Here is an 18,849-nt window from a genome sequence, read left to right on the forward strand (position 1 = left end):
ATACTTTAGTATAACCCGACCTGAATATAAGCCCACCAGGACCCTCACCCAAGTATAACCCAAGGAGGTTTTTTTCAGGCCTAAAAAAGGGCTGAAAAACTAGGCTTATACTCGAGTATATACAGTAATCACTTTGCTTAGCATTGGGAAGCCTTGCAGTTTCATTCTGAGATATTTTTCCTGTGTGTTGTCAAAGGCTTTCATGGATTGCTGTGAGTTTCCCGGGCTGTATCGCCATGTTCCAGAAGCATTCTCTCCTGACGTTTCACCTGCATCTATGACAGGCACCTTTAGAGCTTGTTGAGGTCTGTTGGAGACCTGGCAAGTGGAGTTTATATATCTGTGGAAGGTCCAGGGTGGAGAAAGAACTCTTGTCTGTTGGAGGCAAGCGTGAATGTTTCTATTAGCATTGGAAAGCCTTGTACAGTAGAGTCTCACTTATCCAACACTCGCTTATCCAACGTTCTGGATTATCCAACACATTTTTATAGTCAATGTTTTCAATACATCATGATATTTTGGTACTAAATTCGTAAATACACTAATTACTACATAGCATTACTGCGTATTGAACTTCTTTTTCTGTCAAATTTGTTGTATAACATGATGTTTTGGTGCTTAATTTGTAAAATCATAACCTAATTTGATGTTTAATAGGCTTTTTCTTAATCCCTCCTTATTATCCAACATATTCGCTTATCCAACGTTCTGCTGGCCCGTTTATGTTGGATAAGTGAGACTCTACTGTAGTTTCAAAGCCTGGCTGCTTTCTGTCTGGGGGAATCCTTTGTTGGGAGGTGTTGAGGCTCTGAGGAACACGGCAGGGGTGAATACTTGGCAAGGGCCTTTTTCCAAAGACACCAACTGCCTTCTTCCCGCACCTCCAAGGACTGAGAGCTGCTGTTGCAGGAAATCAGAAACCAGCAGCTGGGGAGCCACCTGTGCCTTGCCCTGAACCCCGTTGCCAAAAGCCTCCTCCTGGGATTGCATCCAGCGGTGGAAGGCAGCCAACGCCCCCTTCTCCACAAACATGGGGTCACTCAGAGCCACCAGGCCAAGGCTGTGTGGCCCTCTTCTTCACATTAGCCTTGCTGCATCCAGGCCAAGTCTTGGTGCCAGGTGTCCGTTTCCCCCGTTTCCTCCGCCGCCATTGCCCCGGCCTTCCTTCCCAGGGAATGTGCCCAGGCAGCAAATCTGACATCCAGCCCAGCGTGTCGGTTAGGCACAGCTGCAAACATGGCCTGTATAGCCCGCCTGTCCAAACCGCCGCATGCCAGCTGCTTCAAGGGAATGAGATGAGAAAGGGGAGTAGGGGAGCCAACCCACGCCAACCCACCTGCTTTTTAAAAATAATAATAATATTAATAATAATACAAGTAAAACAAGCAGTCAAAGAAGAAGAACATGCCCTGGCAGAATATGTAAAGCAAAGTGAAGAACCTGCTTTGATTGAAGTCAAAAATCAGAAACTCCTCAAAGCACAGCAGACAAACCAGTACAAGAAAACCGCACTACAAACTAGAGCTGACAGCTGGCACAACAAAACATTGCATGGAAAGTTCCTTGACAAAATTGAAGGAAAAGCTGATAAGGAGAAGACCTGGCTCTGGCTCATGAATGGGACCCTGAAGAAGGAGACACAAGGCCTGATCCTTGCAGCCCAGGAGTGACACAGCAAACAAGATAGACATGCTGGATTTCGTATCACTTAATCACAAGTTGAACACTTCCCAAGTGTCTAGGACTGTGTGTTGTATTTTCGGATGATGCGCGCAGATCCCAGCAGGGTGGCCTTTTGCAGTTGGCAGATCGTGATTTTGTCAATGTCTATGGTTTCCAAATGCTGGCTGAGATCTTTTGGCACGGCACCCAGTGTGCCCATCACCACCGGGACCACCTGCACTGGTTTCTGCCAGAGTCTTTGAAGTTCAATCTTGAGGTCCTCATAGCGGCTGAGTTTTTCCTGTTGTTTTTCGTCAATGCGACTGTCACCTGGGATGGCGACATCAATGATCCAAACCTTTTTCTTTTCCACAACTGTGATGTCTGGTATGTTGTGTTCCAGAACTTTGTCAGTCTGGATTCGGAAGTCCCACAGTATCTTTGCATGTTCATTTTCCAATACTTTTGCCGGTTTGTGATCCCACCAGTTCTTTGCTGCTGGGAGGTGGTACTTGAGGCATAAGTTCCAATGAATCATTTGGGCCACATAGTTGTGCCTCTGTTTGTAGTCTGTCTGTGCAATTTTCTTACAGCAGCTGAGGAGATGATCCATGGTTTCGTCGGTTTCCTTGCACAGTCTGCATTTTGGGTCATCAGCTGATTTTTCGATCTTGTCCTTAATTGCCTTTGTCCTGATGGCTTGCTCCTGGGCTGTAAGGATCAGGCCTTCTGTCTCCTTCTTCAGTGTCCCATTCGTGAGCCAGAGCCAGGTCATCTATTATTATTATTATTATTATTATTATTATTATTATTATTATTATTATTATCAGCTGTGCCCGGCCATGTGTTGCTGTGGCATAGTCCTAAGTGGGGTTTTCTTCTTGGCATTCAAGGTGGCCTAGAGAGGATTCCCTAGGTATGAAGCAGCCAGGCTTTGAAGTTGCAAGGGTATTCAATGGTATTCAAGTTGGCTAACGATGGAGTCCCCTAGGTATGAAGCAGCCAGGCTTTGAAGCTTCAAGGGTATTCAATGGTATTCAAGTTGGGTAACAAGGTAATCCCCTAGGTATGAAGCAGCCAGGCTTTGAAGCTGCAAGGTCACTCCTTGGAAAGTGATGAGTATTGTGGCCAAATTTGGTAGGATTTGGCCCAATGGTTTTGTTGTTAACTCGGTCTTAATTATGCACATTACATTTTATATAGATAGATAGACGATGATGATGATGATGATGATGATTATTATTATTATTATTAGAAACACAACAAGATGAGTCCACAGCAGACACTCTGCTGGCTGTTGTATTGGTTCCCACGTCGGACAATTCCCAAGTGTCAAGGACTGTGTGATGTATTGGCGAATAATGCATGCAGATCCCAGTCAGGTGGCCTTCTGCAGCTGGCAGGTAGTAATTTTGTCAGCGCTGATTGTGTTTAAGTACAGGCAAAGGTTTAGGCACTGCACCCAGTGTGCCGATCACCACTGGGACCACCTTGACTGGCTTGTGCCAGAGTCTTTGTAATTCGATCTTTAAATCCTCATATTGTGTCAGCTTTTCCAGTTGTTTTTCTTCAATCCTGCTGTCCCCTGGGATTGCAACATCAACAATCCATACTTTGTTTTTTAACACGATAGTGAGGTCAGGCGTATTGTGCTTATAATAATTTTGTGTGTGTGTGTCAGGAGCAACCGGAGTTGCTTCTGGAGTGAGAGAATTGGCCGCCTACAAGGACGTTGCCCAGGGGATGCCCGGATGTTTTGATGTTTTTTACCATCCTTGTGGTAGGCTTCTCTCATGTCCCCGCATGAAGCTGGAACTGATAGAGGGAGCTCATCCACGCTCTCCCCGGGTGGGATTCGAACCTGGCAGCCTTCAGGTCAGCAACCCAACTTTCACAAGGCTTTTATTCCCTAGGCCACCAGAGGCTCCATTATTATTATTATTATTATTATTATTATTATTATTATTATTATTATTATTATTAGCTGTGCCCGGCCATGCGTTGCTGTGGCAAAGTATGGTGGTATGGGAAATAAAGTATTGAGGAATTGGTGGTAGTTAAGGTAAAGGGTAAAGGTGCCTGCCTGTTTATGTTGGATAAGTGAGACTCTACTGTATATTTATAATTTTATATTATCTGCTTAGAACTGAATTATATGAGGCCCCTTCTACACAGCTGTATAAAATGCACACTGAAGTGGATTATATAGTAGTGTGGAGTCAAGATAATGCAGTTCAAAACAGATAATATAAGATTATAAATGGGTTATATAGCTGTGTGGAAGGGTCTGGAGTCTACACTGCCATATAATCCAGTTCAAATCTGATAATCTGTATTTTATAGGTATTGTGGAAGAGGCCTAAGTGAGGCTTAACTATGCTTGTCCCCTGGGCTGAGTGGGTTGCTAGGAGACCAAGTGGGTGGAGCTTGTGGATAAAAACAATTATTCCTCTCCCTCTAATTAGGACTTTATTTTTCTTTTCTTTTTGTTGTATCAACCCAGAGGTGTAGATGAGGGGTTGAGCTGTCAATTTTCGAGGTTGTGGGGTGTTTAGTTTTGTTGTTTTGTCCGCTGCCGTGATTCCATCACTCTTTTATATATATAGATTATTATTATTATTTTGCTGTGTGATCTATCTACTAGCTTTTGCTTGGTGCTCCTAGAGTTGCAGATCTCAGAGCTCAGCTCTAAGGCTCCACCGACACTGACTGTTTAACTTGTTTTCATGTCACTGATGAAAGTGGTTTCACTGTGCAGATGATTCTATCAATAATACCGGAACCATTTGGAGGCCCGGATGGTGATGATTGTTTGACGTGTTGCTGCAGCTTGCCAATTCTCTCCTAGGGCAATCTCTGTATTGAATGTCATTCTAGATCCACATGTTCTCCAGCAGTGAAGACATCGGTTTCTGGGTGGAAGAATGAACCCATATTGACTGAACCTCCTAGGAATAAAGCTAAGCTGACGGAGGGAGTTTGCCAGGAGCCCATGGACTACTTCTGTTAGAAACCAACTCTTGGGGACGACCAGATGGAGCGGGACAGTAAGAGCCGGTAAGTTGGCTCCCAAGCAAGCCGTTGGATCTTGGCCTACATTTTTGAAAGGAGTTGGATCCCTTTGAGGGAGAGATGGCTGTCTCTGTCTCTCTCGTTCTCGGCGTCCCTCTTGCTTCCATCTCTCCGAAGAGGGTCTTCAGAGTCGGCGTGACAGCCGGGCTCGGCAGATGGGCTGGAGGCTTCTCCATCCTCCGCTGGAGAAGGAGTGGGCCCAGGCCATCCCAGCACGGCTCCCGAAAAGCCTCCGCCGCCGCCGCCACCGGGCCCCCGCTCTGCCGTTCCAGCTTTCTGTCACCGCCCCATTGTTTCCGAACCCGCTACCTCCTTGACTCTCCTGACAACACAACATAGTTTGGCAACGGGAAGGGAGAGCCAGGAGGGCCGGCCTGGATGGCCTTCTCCATCTGATGGATCAAGCTGTTGGGGTCCTTCTGGGGAAGGGGCCGCCCTGGACCTGCTGGAAAGCTGCAAGCGGGGTGGGCACACGCATGTGTTCATGGGCAAGCGGGAGGGAGGAGGGAACGCAGCGTGCCAGCCAGGCACCCTGGCCATCTGCTGAGAAGGAGCATTGTTGCGCGGCACAAAGAGAAGGTCCCCAAACTGGGGCCCGGCTTGGCATGAAAACACTCAAAAGTTTGGGAAATGGAAAGAATGGATGGAAGCAGCAGGGAGGGGGAGATAATGAGAAGGAAGGGAGGGAATGGTGAGAGAAGGAAAGAAGGGAAAAAGAGTAAAGAGGGAGGGAACGGTGAGGAAGAGAAATGGAGAGACAATGGTGTGACGGAGGGAATGGTATGAAAGATAAGGCCAAAGAGGGAGGAATGAAGGGAGGAAATAGTGAGGGGGGAAAGGAAGGAAGGAAGGAAGGATAGAAGGAATGAAGAAAAGAAGGAAGGAAGGGAGGGAGGATAGAAGGAAGGAAGGAAGGAAGGAAGGAAGGAAGGAAGGAAGGAAGGAAGGAAGGAAGGAAGGAAGGGAGGGAGGGAGGGAGGGAGGGAGGGCGGGAGGGAGGGAGGAAGGAAGGAAGAAAAGAAGGAAGGAAGAAAAGGAAGGAAGAAAAGAAGGAAGGAAGGAAGGAAGGAAGGAAGGAAGGAAGGAAGGAAGGAAGAAAAGAAGGAAGGAAGGAAGGAAGGAAGGAAGGAAGGAAGGAAGGAAGGAAGGAAGGAAGGAAGGAAGGAAGAAAAGAAGGAAGAAAAGAAGTAAGGAAGGAAGGGACGGAGGGAGGGAGGGAGGGAGGATAGAAGGAAGGAAGAAAAGAAGGAAGGAAGGAAGGAAGGAAGGAAGAAAAGAGGGAGGGAAGGAAGGATAGAAGGAAGGAAGGAAGGATAGAAGGAAGGAAGGAAAGAAGGATGGATGGAAGGAAGGGAAGAAGGAAGGAAGGAAGGAAAGAAGGATAGAAGGAAGGAAGAAAAGAAGAAAGGAAGGAAGGAAGGGAAAAGAGAAAGGAAGGAGAGTGGAAATGGTGTGGTGGAGGAAAGAAGGAAAAAGAAAAGATGAAATTGTAAAAAAAAAAAAAGAAGGGAAGAGAAAGGAAGAAAAAGGAGGAAGGGAGGGAAGAGTAGAGAATGGCAAGAAAAGGAAGAAGTGCTGGGAATAGCAGGTAAAGGTTTTCCCCTGACGTTAAGTCTAGTCGTGTCTGACTCTGGGCGTTGGTGCTCATCTCCATTTCTAAGCCAGAGCCGGCGTTGTCCATAGACACCTCCAAGGTCATGTGGCCGGCATGACTGCATGGAGCGCCGTTACCTTCCTGCCGGAGCAGTACCTATTGATCTACTCACATTTGCATGTTTTCAAACAGCCAGGTTGGCAGAAGCTGGGGTTATCAGCATGTGCTCACTCCGCTCCCTGGATTTGAAGCACCGACCTTTTGGTCTGTAAGTTCAGCAGCTCAGCGGTTTAACGCACTGCACTACCTGGGGCTCTTGTGGGAATGGCAAAAAAAAAAAAAAAACAACAACAAAGTGTTATGGAGCATTGTGGAAGAGAAGAAAGAAGGGGAAAAACAAGATAGGAAGGGAGAGAAGGGATAAATGAAAAGGGAAGCAAAAGGAAGGAAGGAAGGAAGGAAGGAAGGAAGGAAGGAAGGAAGGAAGGAAGGAAGGAAGGAAGGAAGGAAGGAAAGAAAGAGGCAGGCACTGAGAGGAGGAATCCTCCTGGCTGGCTGAGCAGGGAGTCCCCCAGCTGAACCACAATCCGTCTCCATGTCCCTTTGCCAACTTTTCCAGCCTGTAATCTTCCCATTTTGCAGACTGACTATTACAGGAGTGCTTTCCCCTCTCCCTCCTTAACCTCAGGCTCCAGAGAGGGGCTGGGCAGCCCATTCCGCTCCATCCCATGAGTTCTGGGTGGGAAACCGGGGCTGGTCTGAGGCTGGATGCTTTGCTTCCCGGTGGGAATGGGCCTGGAGTGGAGGGCAGGGATGCCCCGGCTGCATTGCTGTGAGAGCAAGGAAGGGCTACCCAACTTTCCTGGCAGCCAGTGAGCTTCTTCGGAAAAGACCCCCAGATTAACTGCTTCATTTCCATGATGGTGGACCCTAGACATTGGCAAGGCATAATAATAATAATAATAATAATAATAATAATAATAATAATAATAATATCAGAACAAATGCAATTAAGGCCAAGATCGAAAAATCAGCTGATGACCCAAAATGCAGACTGTGTAAGGAAGCCGACGAAACCATTGATCATCTCTTCAGCTGCTGTAAGAAAATTGCACAGAGAGACTTCAAACAGAGGCACAACTATGTGGCCCAAATGATTAATTGGAACTTAGAATCATAGAATCATAGAATAGTAGAATTGGAAGAGACCTCATGGGCCATCTAGTCCAACCCCCCGCTAAGAAGCAGGAAATCGCATTCAAAGCACCTCCGACAGATGGCCATCCAGCCTCTGCTTAAAAGCCTCCAAAGAAGGAGCCTCCACCACAGTCTGGGGCAGAGAGTTCCACTGCTGAACAGCCCTTCTCACAGTGAGGAAGTTCTTCCTGATGTTCAGGTGGAATCTCCTTTCCTGTAGTTTGAAGCCATTGTTCCGTGTCCTAGTCTGCAGGGCAGCAGAAAACAAGCTCCCTCCCTCCTCCTTATGACTTCCCTTCACGTATTTGTACATGGCTATCATGTCTCCTCTCAGCCTTCTCTTCTGCAGGCTAAACATGCCCAGCTCTTTAAGCCGCTCCTCATAGGGCTTGTTCTCCAGACCCTTAATCATTTTAGTCGCCCTCCTCTGGACGCTTTCCAGCTTGTCAACATCTCCCTTCAACTGTGGTGCCCAAAATTGGACCCAGTGTGATTCCAGGTGTGGTCTGACCAAGGCAGAATAGAATAAGGGGGAGCAGGACTTCCCTGGATCTAGACGCTATTCCCCTATTGATGCAGGCCAAAATCCCATTGGCTTTTTTAGCAGCCGCATCACATTGTTGCCTCATGTTCATCTTCCTCCCCACGAGGACTCCAAGGTCTTTTTCGCACACACTGCTGTCAAGCCAGGCATCGTCCCCCATTCTGTATCTTTGATTTCCATTTTTTCTGCCGAAGTGAAGTATCTTGCATTTGTCCCTGTTGAACTTCATTTTGTTAGTTTCGGCCCATCTCTCTAGTCTGTCAAGATCGTTTTGAATTCTGCTCCTGTCTTCTGGAGTGTTAGCTATCCCTCCCAGTTTTGTGTCGTCTGCAAACTTGATGATCGTGCCTTCTAACCCTTCGTCTAAGTCGTTAATAAAGATGTTGAACAGAACCGGGCCCAGGACGGAGCCCTGCGGCACTCCACTTGTCACTTCGTTCCATGATGAAGACGACGCATTGGTGAGCACCCTTTGGGTTCGTTCGCTTAGCCAATTACAGATCCACCTAACCGTAGTTTTGTCTAGCCCACATTTTACTAGTTTGTTTGCCAGAAGGTCGTGGGGGACTTTGTCGAAGGCCTTACTGAAATCCAGGTACGCTACATCCACAGCATTCCCTGTATCGACCCAACTCGTAACTCTATCGAAAAAAGAGATCAGATTAGTCTGGCATGACTTGTTTTTGGTAAATCCGTGTTGACTATTAGCAATGACCGCATTTGTTTCTAAGTGTTCGCAGACCACTTCCTTAATGATCTTTTCCAGAATTTTGCCTGGTATTGATGTGAGGCTGACCGGACGGTCATTGTTTGGGTCGTTCTTTTTTCCCTTCTTGAAGATAGGGACCACATTCGCCCTCCTCCAATCTGCTGGGACTTCTCCCGTTCTCCAAGAACTCTCGAAGATAATTGCCAGTGGTTCTGAAATAACTTCTGCTAGTTCCTTCAGTACTCTTGGATGTAGCTGATCTGGCCCTGGGGACTTGAATTCGTTTAGAGAGGCCAGGTGTTCCTGGACAACTTGTTTCCCTATTTGGGGTTGGATTTCCCCCAATCCTTCGTCCATTCCATGTTGCTGGGGTTGAAGATGGCTTTCTTTTTCTGAGAAGACTGAGGCAAAGAAGGCATTAAGTAGTTCTGCCTTTTCCCTGTCGCCATCACCCCATCTTCTCCTTGCAATGGCCCTATCGCCTCCTTTTTCTTCCTTTTTCTACCAACGTAAGCAAAAAAGCCTTTTTTGTTGTTTTTTATGTCCCTGGCAAGCCTGAGCTCATTTTGCGCTTTAGCCTTGCGAACCTTTTCCCTACAGGTGTTGGCTATACGTTTGAATTCTTCTTTGGTGATTTCTCCCCTTTTCCACTTCTTGTGCATGTCACTTTTGAGCTTTAGCTCAGTTAGAAGTTCTTTGGACATCCATTCTGGCTTCTTTGCACTTGTCTTATTTTTCTTCTTTGTTGGCACTGTTTGCATTTGCGCCTTGAGTATTTCACTTTTGAAAAACTCCCATCCATCCTTAACTCCCTTGTTTTTTAATATCGGCGTCCATGGAATGCCGCTCAGTAATTCCTTCATTTTTTGGAAGTCAGCTCTCTTAAAGTCCAGAATGCGTGTTTGACTTGTCTTAGTTTCAGCATTCCTTTGTATTGCAAACTACAGGAGCACATGGTCACTTGCCCCTAAGGATCCAACCACTTCAACTGTATTGATCAGGTCTTCCACATTTGTTAAGATTAGATCAAGAGTTGCTGATCCCCTTGTTGCCTCTTCTACCTTCTGGACCATAAAATTATCTGCAAGGCAAGTGAGGAATTTGTTGGACTTTGTACTCTTGGCTGAGTTTGTTTTCCAGCAGATATCGGGATAATTGAAATCGCCCATGACTACTATATCTCTTCTTTGTGCCTGTTTGGTCAGCTGTTGACAGAAGGCTTCGTCAAGTCCTTCATCCTGACTCGGAGGTCTGTAGTAGACACCCACGACAAGGTCTTTTTGAGTCCCGGTTCCCTTGATTCTTATCCAGATGCTTTCAAGCTGGTTTCCTGGATTACAGTCTTGCATTTCTTCTGCAACGTAACTGTTTTTGACATATAAAGCTACTCCCCCTCCTCTCCCCTTTGTTCTATTTCTGTGAAAGAGGTTATAGCCCTCAATGGTTAAATTCCAGTGATGGGAGTCATCCCACCAGGTTTCAGTGATGCCTATGACATCGTATGTGTGGTGCTGTGCTAGGAGTTGGAGTTCGTCTTGCTTATTTCCCATGCTCTGAGCATTAGTGTAAAGACATGTAAGCCCCTGTGACCTCCCCTTGAGCTGTTTATTTGGGATTATTGTGCTCTCTGTACTTGGTCCTTGCTGTGTTTGTGCAGCCCTCCGTTTAGCCTTTCGGCGGTTCCCTGTGGTCGTGGGTAATATAGTGTTCGCCAGGCTGTTGTTCCCCTCCCCCAGTGGATCTAGTTTAAAGTGCGCCTGATGAGGTTTGTGAGTCTGTGTGCAAAAAGATGTTTTCCTACTTGTGTGAGATGCACCCCATCGCTTGCCAGTAGTCCATCCTCTTGGAAGAGTAGACCATGGTCAAGGAAGCCAAAATGCTCCTCTTGACACCATTTTCTGAGCCAGTTATTGACCTGTACTATTTTTCCGGCCCTTGTAGAGCCGTGTCCTACAACAGGGAGGAGGGATGAAAAGATCACACTTAATGCCTCAAGTACCACCTCCCAGCAGCAAAGAACTGGTGGGATCACAAACCTGCAAAAATATTGGAAAATGAGCACGCAAAAATATTGTGGGACTTCCGAATCCAGACTGACAAAGTTCTGGAACACAACACACCAGACATCACAGTTGTGGAAAAGAAAAAGGTTTGGATCATTGATGTTGCCATCCCAGGTGACAGTTGCATTGACGAAAAACAACAGGAAAAACTCAGCCGCTATGAGGACCTCAAGATTGAACTTCAAAGACTCTGGCAGAAACCAGTGCAGGTGGTCCCGGTGGTGATGGGCACATTGGGTGCCATGCCAAAAGATCTCAGCCGGCATTTGGAAACAATAGACATTGACAAAATTACGATCTGCCAACTGCAAAAGACCACCCTGCTGGGATCTGCACGCATCATCCAAAAATACATCACACAGTCCTAGACACTTGGGAAGTGTTCGACTTGTGGTTTTGTGATTCGAAATCCAGCATATCTATCTTGTTTGCTGTGTCATACAATAATAATAATAATAATAATAATAATAATAATAATAATACATCACACAATCTTAGACACTTGGGAAGTGTTCGACTTGTGATTTTGTGATACGAAATCCAGCATATCTATCTTGTTTGCTGTGTCATACAATAATAATAATAATAATAATAATAATAATAATAATAATAATACATCACACAGTCCTAGACACTTGGGAAGTGTTCGACTTGTGGTTTTGTGATACGAAATCCAGCATATCTATCTTGTTTGCTGTGTCATACAATAATAATAATAATAATAATAATAATAAGAAGAAGAAGAAGAAGAAGAAGAAGAAGAAGAAGAAGTTTATTTATAGCCCTCCCCCATCTCCCCCAAAGGGGACTCGGGGCGGCTCACAAATAATATTAGATAAAAACAGTGACAATAAACAATACATCAGTAAACAAAAACTTACACCAATTATAAAATTTAAACATTAACCTATGAAAATGAAAACACACTTAATAAACATGGAATTAAAAACAGCGAAGTTGAGTAAAAGACTAGCTAAAGTGCACTTTGTTATAAGTTGTGAACTCAAGATAGAAGATAAAGTACTACAAATTCATTGGAGGTTAATTTGGGATGGGAAAGACCCTAAGTAATATCAAGTTAACCAGGAGAAGTGCGACTGATGCAGGAAAGGTCAAGGAACATAATGAATTATGGGGGTGGGCATAGGAGCTTGGGAAGCGGCCTTCTCCTGGGTCAGGACATTGTCCAAGTGGCTACGGACTGGAAGCCAGATCTCTTTGCGGTTTCAACTTGGCTCCTTTCCTTGCTCTGTTTGGAAACCCTTAGTATTATTCCCAAGTGGTCTTGGAATATCTGACCATCCTTGACCTTCAGTTAAAAACTCCATTCCTCCATCTCGTAGAAATTGGATGAGGTCCCTTTAAGGCAGTGGTCCGTGAACCACCAGTGGTCTGCAAGAACTAAAATATGGTCCGCAGTCTCACCAATTGTTGAAAATCATCCTGGACTACACAAGTCTCATTTATTAGATAGGTAGTGGATAGAATAGACCGAGGGAATCCTCTCTATAATCCCATGTATGCCCAGATAGGCTTTGCTGTTTTCCCTCTTTCTATCCTGTTTACATCCACTCCCTTCACCTTGTTGTTTTTAGCAATGTGATCTCTGCAGGGATGAGGTAACTTCCTCTACGTAGATTGGAATTTTTATTGCCCCAAAAGGAAGGCACAGACCATGCGGTGGTCGCCTTCCTTCCTCCTTTTGTCTTCTTACCAAGAAGGACACATTTTGCCACTCTCTTAGGCAAAATGTAGCTATTTAGATATCTTTGTTATTTTTACCTGCCTACCTACCTTAGATGCTAGCGTAGACAGCTAGTTAGCTCCAAAACCTTTTTCTATCTACAATGGATTTCTTTTTACCTCAATAAATACCTTTTGAACTTTTAAGCTGACTTTGCAATCCTTTGCCATCCTAAAGAAGAAAGGTTTCCCTTAACTCACCTCACGTAAGTTTCTGCTGTTTTGAAGGTATACTTCTGCCACTCTGCTATATTTTTGGGAATCTACTTCACAAAGAGGGTTATTTTTGAATCTAACTGCTCACAGATTCTCAACAAAGGGTTATGGACCCAGCACACTTCCGCTGCACTGAGAAAAGGGGGAAAATAGCCTATTAAAACGATTGGCCTGAAAAAGGAGCAAAGGAAATAATAACACAGCTCAACCAAAAATTACTTTCTTGGTGTCTCTGTTTTAGACCTGTTCCTGGGGTGTTGATTCAGAACATTGCATTGAATAGACCACATCAGCTCTAGATCATTAAATATGGTTTTCTGTGTCATACTTTGCTGGACGCGATCTTCCCAAAAGAACGTCCACATCTACCATATGCCCAAACCAGAACACAACCACCTAGTCCCCAGAGCCATCCAATAAATGACGTTAACTGACCAGGAATTTGAACCCAGCTTTCCTTGAGTCTCTCCATGGCCTTATGCTCCTCATCTGCTCACTTTTGTGCCATTTATTGGTCAACACCAGTCTTAAAAGGTCCCTTGAAGCCCTCTCCAGCTTTGACCACAGGAAGGAGGAGAACATTGCAACCTAGAAATTGCTAAGAAGACAAATACATGGGTCCAAAGCAAATCAAGTCCAAACTCTCCTTAGAAGCAAGATACAGAGACTGTCATACTTTGGAGATCTCATGAAAAGACAGGACTAAGTACAGTTACGGATGGATAGATGCCACAGCAAAGACATGGCTGCCTTGACTTTGCAAGACCTGAGCAGAAGATTCTTGGATTTAAGTCAAAGTTACGTAACTCAAAGGCCACAAAGAGCAACAAAATCTTATTCCTTCTTCTCTTTGCTGCCCAAGGGATGAGTTGACTCCGAATGGGCTGAGTTTCAGGCCTCATTCCTTTCTTCCAGAATGATGGATGGTTGCAGATAATAAAAGCGGCAGATGCCTGATTGGACCCAAGACTCCTTTCCAAGGAGGGAAGCGGAAGGGCTTCTGCTCAGATACGTTATCTGGAGACACTGGAGAAGTGACTCAAGTTGATTAATTCCCTGGGTCTTCAACCACATTGCGGAGAATCACACCTTGGGCTGCAAAAGGGGAAAATGCAAGGGAGGAATCCCAGTTCCCAAATTTTCTGTGCTAATTTTTCGTTGCTCGTTGCTGTTGTCGGAATTGCTACCTGCCTCCTTTCTCCTTTCTCCAGCTCTGAGAGGGCCTACATCTCAATGACTCCATGGGTCTCTTTATGACTCTTAGCTTCCTTCCTCCCTTTCCTTGATATACATCACCGCTCGTTCCCAGCAACATCACAGAGGGCCACTTCACCTAGCAGCAGCCAATCCAATGACATTGTGGGGGGCCACTTCACCCAGCAACAGCTGGCCCTTCACCTACCAACCACCAATCCAGTGATACAGCAGAGAGCCACTCACTTACCAACAGCCAACCGCTCACCTAGCAACAGCCAATCCAGTGATATCATGGGGGCCACTTCACCTAGCAACACCCATCCTTCACCTAGCAACTACCAATCCAGTGACATAACAGAGAAACACTCACTTACCAACAGCCAACTGTTCACGTAACAACAGCCAATTCAGTGACATGGTAGGGGGCCACTTCACCTAGCAACAGCCGTCCTTCACCTAACAAACGCCAATCCAATGACATAACACAGACCCACTCACTTACCAACAGCCAACTGCTCACCTAGCAACAGTCAATCCAATGATGTCATGGGGGCCACTTCACCTAGCAACAGCCGCCCTTCATCTATCAACCACCAATCCAGTGACATAACAGAGAGCCACTCGTTTACCAATAGCTAACTTTTCACCTAGCAACAGCCAATCTAGTGACATTGGAGGGGCCACTTCACCTAGCAACAGCCGTCCTTCACCTACCAACCATCAATCCAGTGACACAACAGAGAGCCACTCACTTAGCAACAGTCAACCACTCACCTAGCAACAGTAAATTCAGTGACATTGCAGCGGCCACTTCACCTAGCAATAGCCATCCACCTACCAACTGCTAATCCAGTGACATAACAGACAGCCACTCACTTAACAACAGCCAACCGCTCACCTAGCAACAGTTAATCCAATGATATCGTAAGGACCACTTCACCTAGCAACTCCCGTCCTTCACCTAGCAACAGTCTTTGTGGTACAAACAGACAGACAGACCTAAATACAGTAGAGTCTCACTTATCCAATGTTCTGGATTATCCAACGCATTTTTGTAGTCAATGTTTTCAATGCATTGTGATATTTTGGTGCTAAATTCGTAAATACAGTTATTACTACATAGCATTAATTTGTAATGAACTACTTTTTCTGTCAAATTTGTTGTATAAAATGATGTTTTGGTGCTTAATTTGTAAAATCAGAACCTATTTTGATGTGTAATAGGCTTTTCCTTAATCCCAACATATTCGCTTATCCAACGTTCTGCCGGCCCGTTTATGTTGGATAAGTGAGACTCTACTGTACATACATATATACATACATAGTCTGATTTTTAGAGAGAGAGAGATATGCGGGTCTATAGCACAAGAGTTCATTCCTTGCTTTAGTCCAGGAGTCCCCAAACTTTTTAAACAGGAGGCCGGTTCACGATCCTTCGGACCGTTGGAGGGCCGGACCATAGTTGGCCACCGAGCAATAATAATTAATAACAACAACAACAACAACAATAAAGAGGGTTGGAAGAGACCCTTTGGGCCATTGAGTCCAATCTTCTTCTGCCTTTGTGCGCCAAAAGCACAAGCAAAGCACCCCTGACAGATGGCCACCCAGCCTCAATGTTAATAATAATAATAATAATAATAATAATAATAATAATAATAATAATAATAATAATCACACAGTCCTAGACACTTGGGAAGTGTTCGACTTGTGATTTTGTGATACGAAATCCAGCATATCTATCTTGTTTGCTGTGTCATAATAATAATAATAATAATAATAATAATAATAATAATAATAATAATAAAGAGGGTTAGAAGAGACCCCTTGGGCCATTTAATCCAACTCTTTCTGCCTTTGTGCACCAAAAGCACAAGCAAAGCACCCCTGACAGATGGCCACTCAGCCTCAATGTTAATAATAATAATAATAATTTTTTTTTATTTCGTGTCAAAAGCATTGTACAATGAATACATTTCAAATAATGGAAATAAAAAAAAGAAGAAATCACAAGCAACTAAATAGTTTTGGACCAAAAGCGGGCAACAGCAACCGCATTGTCTGTAGCTTTAAACAACTCCTCCTCCGTGCATGAGGCAGGGCATTGTGGGCAAGCATACATATGTGGAGTTGTTTGTTCAGCTCCACAGTCACACAAGGTGGAGGATTCCTCCAGGTAGTGCCACCTTGCCAAGTTGTCTTTTGATAATAATAATAATAATAATAATAATAAGGGTTTGAAGAGACCCCTTGGGCCATTGAGTCCAATCCCCTTCTGCCTTTGTGTGCCAAAAGTACAAGCAAAGCACCCCTGACAGATGGCCACACAACCTCAATGTTAATAATAATAATAATAATAATAATAATAATAATAATAATAATAATAATAATAAGAGGGTTGGAAGAGAACCCTTGGGCCATTTAGTCCAATCCCCTTCTGCCCTTGTGCCGTGGGGGCCGGATAAATAGCTTTGATGGGCCGCATCTGGCCCCCGGGCCTTAGTTTGGGGACCCCTGCTCTAGTCCTTGCTGGTGAATGCAAGAGTGATTGAGAAGTTACTTCTATTTGCATTTTATTTGCTAAAACAAGATATGGAAGCACACCCAAGTTCTGATGGAAGTGGGCCCCTTTGCGAGTTTTTGTTGATTTTTTTTTTCTTGAAGGAGGGGTGATGATGCCAGGCTTTGGGGTCATATTACCCTGCCATGCAAGAAAATGCCTTCATTTGAAGATATTGAAGAGGATAGCGAGGGATGCAGAAAACTATTGAAAAACTGCAGCCCGCACAGTTCAAACGAGGGGGTATTTGGGGAGGGGCTTTGCATTCTTTCTTTGGCTTTTCCAATGCCACAACAAAATGAAACCCTGCTGGTTTCCCCAGCGTTCAGTCAACGGGGCCAGCTCCCAAAGAGTTACCATAGTGATGGAAATACCGATTTTCTGCGGCAAAGTGTGGGGAGGAGAGAAGGGGTGGCCCGGCTAGGGTTTTTTTTTTTTTTTTTTGTCTTTGCCGAAAGTAAGCAAACACTCCAGATGGATGGAGCAAAAGGAGATTTGGGAGCACGCTCAGGCCTCCACGTTGCTGGGTCTGACTTTGGCTGATGCGATTATTCGCGGCTTTGATTGATAATATTCCCAGATTCTGGGATATGTAGTCTCCAAAAGCAATGCAAACTCTGACCAAGGAACTTTTTTTGCAAACAGCACCTGCCAGAAATCGACCACTTGTTTAAAAGGCCATGATGGAAACCACTTTAGAAGAAACGACATCTGTGTAATGTTGCAGGTTTCTCCAAAATATATGCTTTGCCAAGACAGTAACTACGCCGTCCCACAGCCTGAAACGTTTGGAAGACGAGGTAAAGTTAGGTAACAGGAGTCTAAATCCCACCGCTGGATCTCGAGATGACGGAAAGCCTCGCCGACGATGAAAGAAACATGTAAAAACCCCATGTTGATGCCCCTTGGGATCTGCCGACGGATGAGGTCAACAGCTCAGCCTGGGTTTCTTCTTGTCTTTTCCCCAACATCCCAGCAGATGGTCCGACAGATAAAGGACAACATCCGGTTAATCATTTCTCCATCTGTACTTTCCTTTCCCTCCGTTCCTCCAGGGGAAAATTCGCAGATTTATTTCGGAGAGCTTGTTTTTGCACGGAGCGCAATCGGAAACCGTGTCTCCTTCAACTTACTAAGAGCGTTTGGCACATGATTGGAAGACTCTGGGCCTTGGTGAATTGTGTTTAGTTATTTATTTATTTACAGTATTTATATTCTGCCCTTCTCGCCCCGAAGGGGACTCAGGGCGGATCACATTATACACACATAGGGCAAACATTCAATGCCCAGGGTGGATCACATTATACACACATAGGGCAAACATTCAATGCCCATAAACACATCGAACCGAGACAGAGACAACAGACAGACAGACGCAGGGGCAATTTAACCTTCTCTGAGGGCATGTTCGATTCTGGCCACAGGGGGAGCAGCTGCTTCATCATCCACTCTGATGGCACTTCCTCACTTCCTCATTCCAATGTTGTAAATTAGTTAAACTTGCCTCCCCACTTTTTATAAGTGGTACCTTATTTACTACTTGACAGATGCAACTATCTTTCAGGTTGCTAGGTCAGCAACGAGCAGGGGCTATTTTTTATTTTTTAATTGACAGGTGTTCACCCCGCCACGGGCCCCTGGTGATGGCACAGTGTGTTAAAGTGCTGAGCTGCTGAACTTGTAGACCGAAAGGTCCCAGGTTCAAATCCCGGGAGTGGAATGAGCGCCCGCTGTTAGCCCCAGCTCCTGCCAACCTAGCAGTTTGAAAACATGCAAATGTGAGTAGATCAATAGGTCAGCAACGAGCAGGGGCTATATTTTATTTTTAATTGACGGGTGCTCACCCCACCACGGGCTGGCCTCAAACTCATGACCTCATGGTCAAAGTGATTTATTGCAGCAGCTGTTTACCAGCCTGCGCCACAGCCCGGCCCCTTCTGTTCTGCCTTACCACTGCGTTTCGTTCCATTCAGTTTATATGGAAAACATATAATATATTCACCCCCATCACATATATACTCAGGGCGCTCCATGCAGTCATGCCAGCCACATGACCTTGGAGGTGTCTATGACAATGTCGGCTCTTCGGCTTAAAAATGGAGATGAGCATCAACCCCCAGAGTCGGTCATGACTGGACTTAACATCAGGGGAAAACCTTTACCTTATATACTCGAGGATAAGCCGACCCAAATATAAGCCGAGGCACCTAATTTTACCACAAAAACTGGGAAAACTTACTGACTTGTGTATAAGCTGAGGGTGGGCAATGCAGCCGCAACTGATAAATTTCA

This window comes from Anolis carolinensis, unplaced genomic scaffold (assembly GCF_035594765.1).
Source record: "Anolis carolinensis isolate JA03-04 unplaced genomic scaffold, rAnoCar3.1.pri scaffold_13, whole genome shotgun sequence".
Lineage (NCBI taxonomy): Eukaryota > Metazoa > Chordata > Lepidosauria > Squamata > Dactyloidae > Anolis > Anolis carolinensis.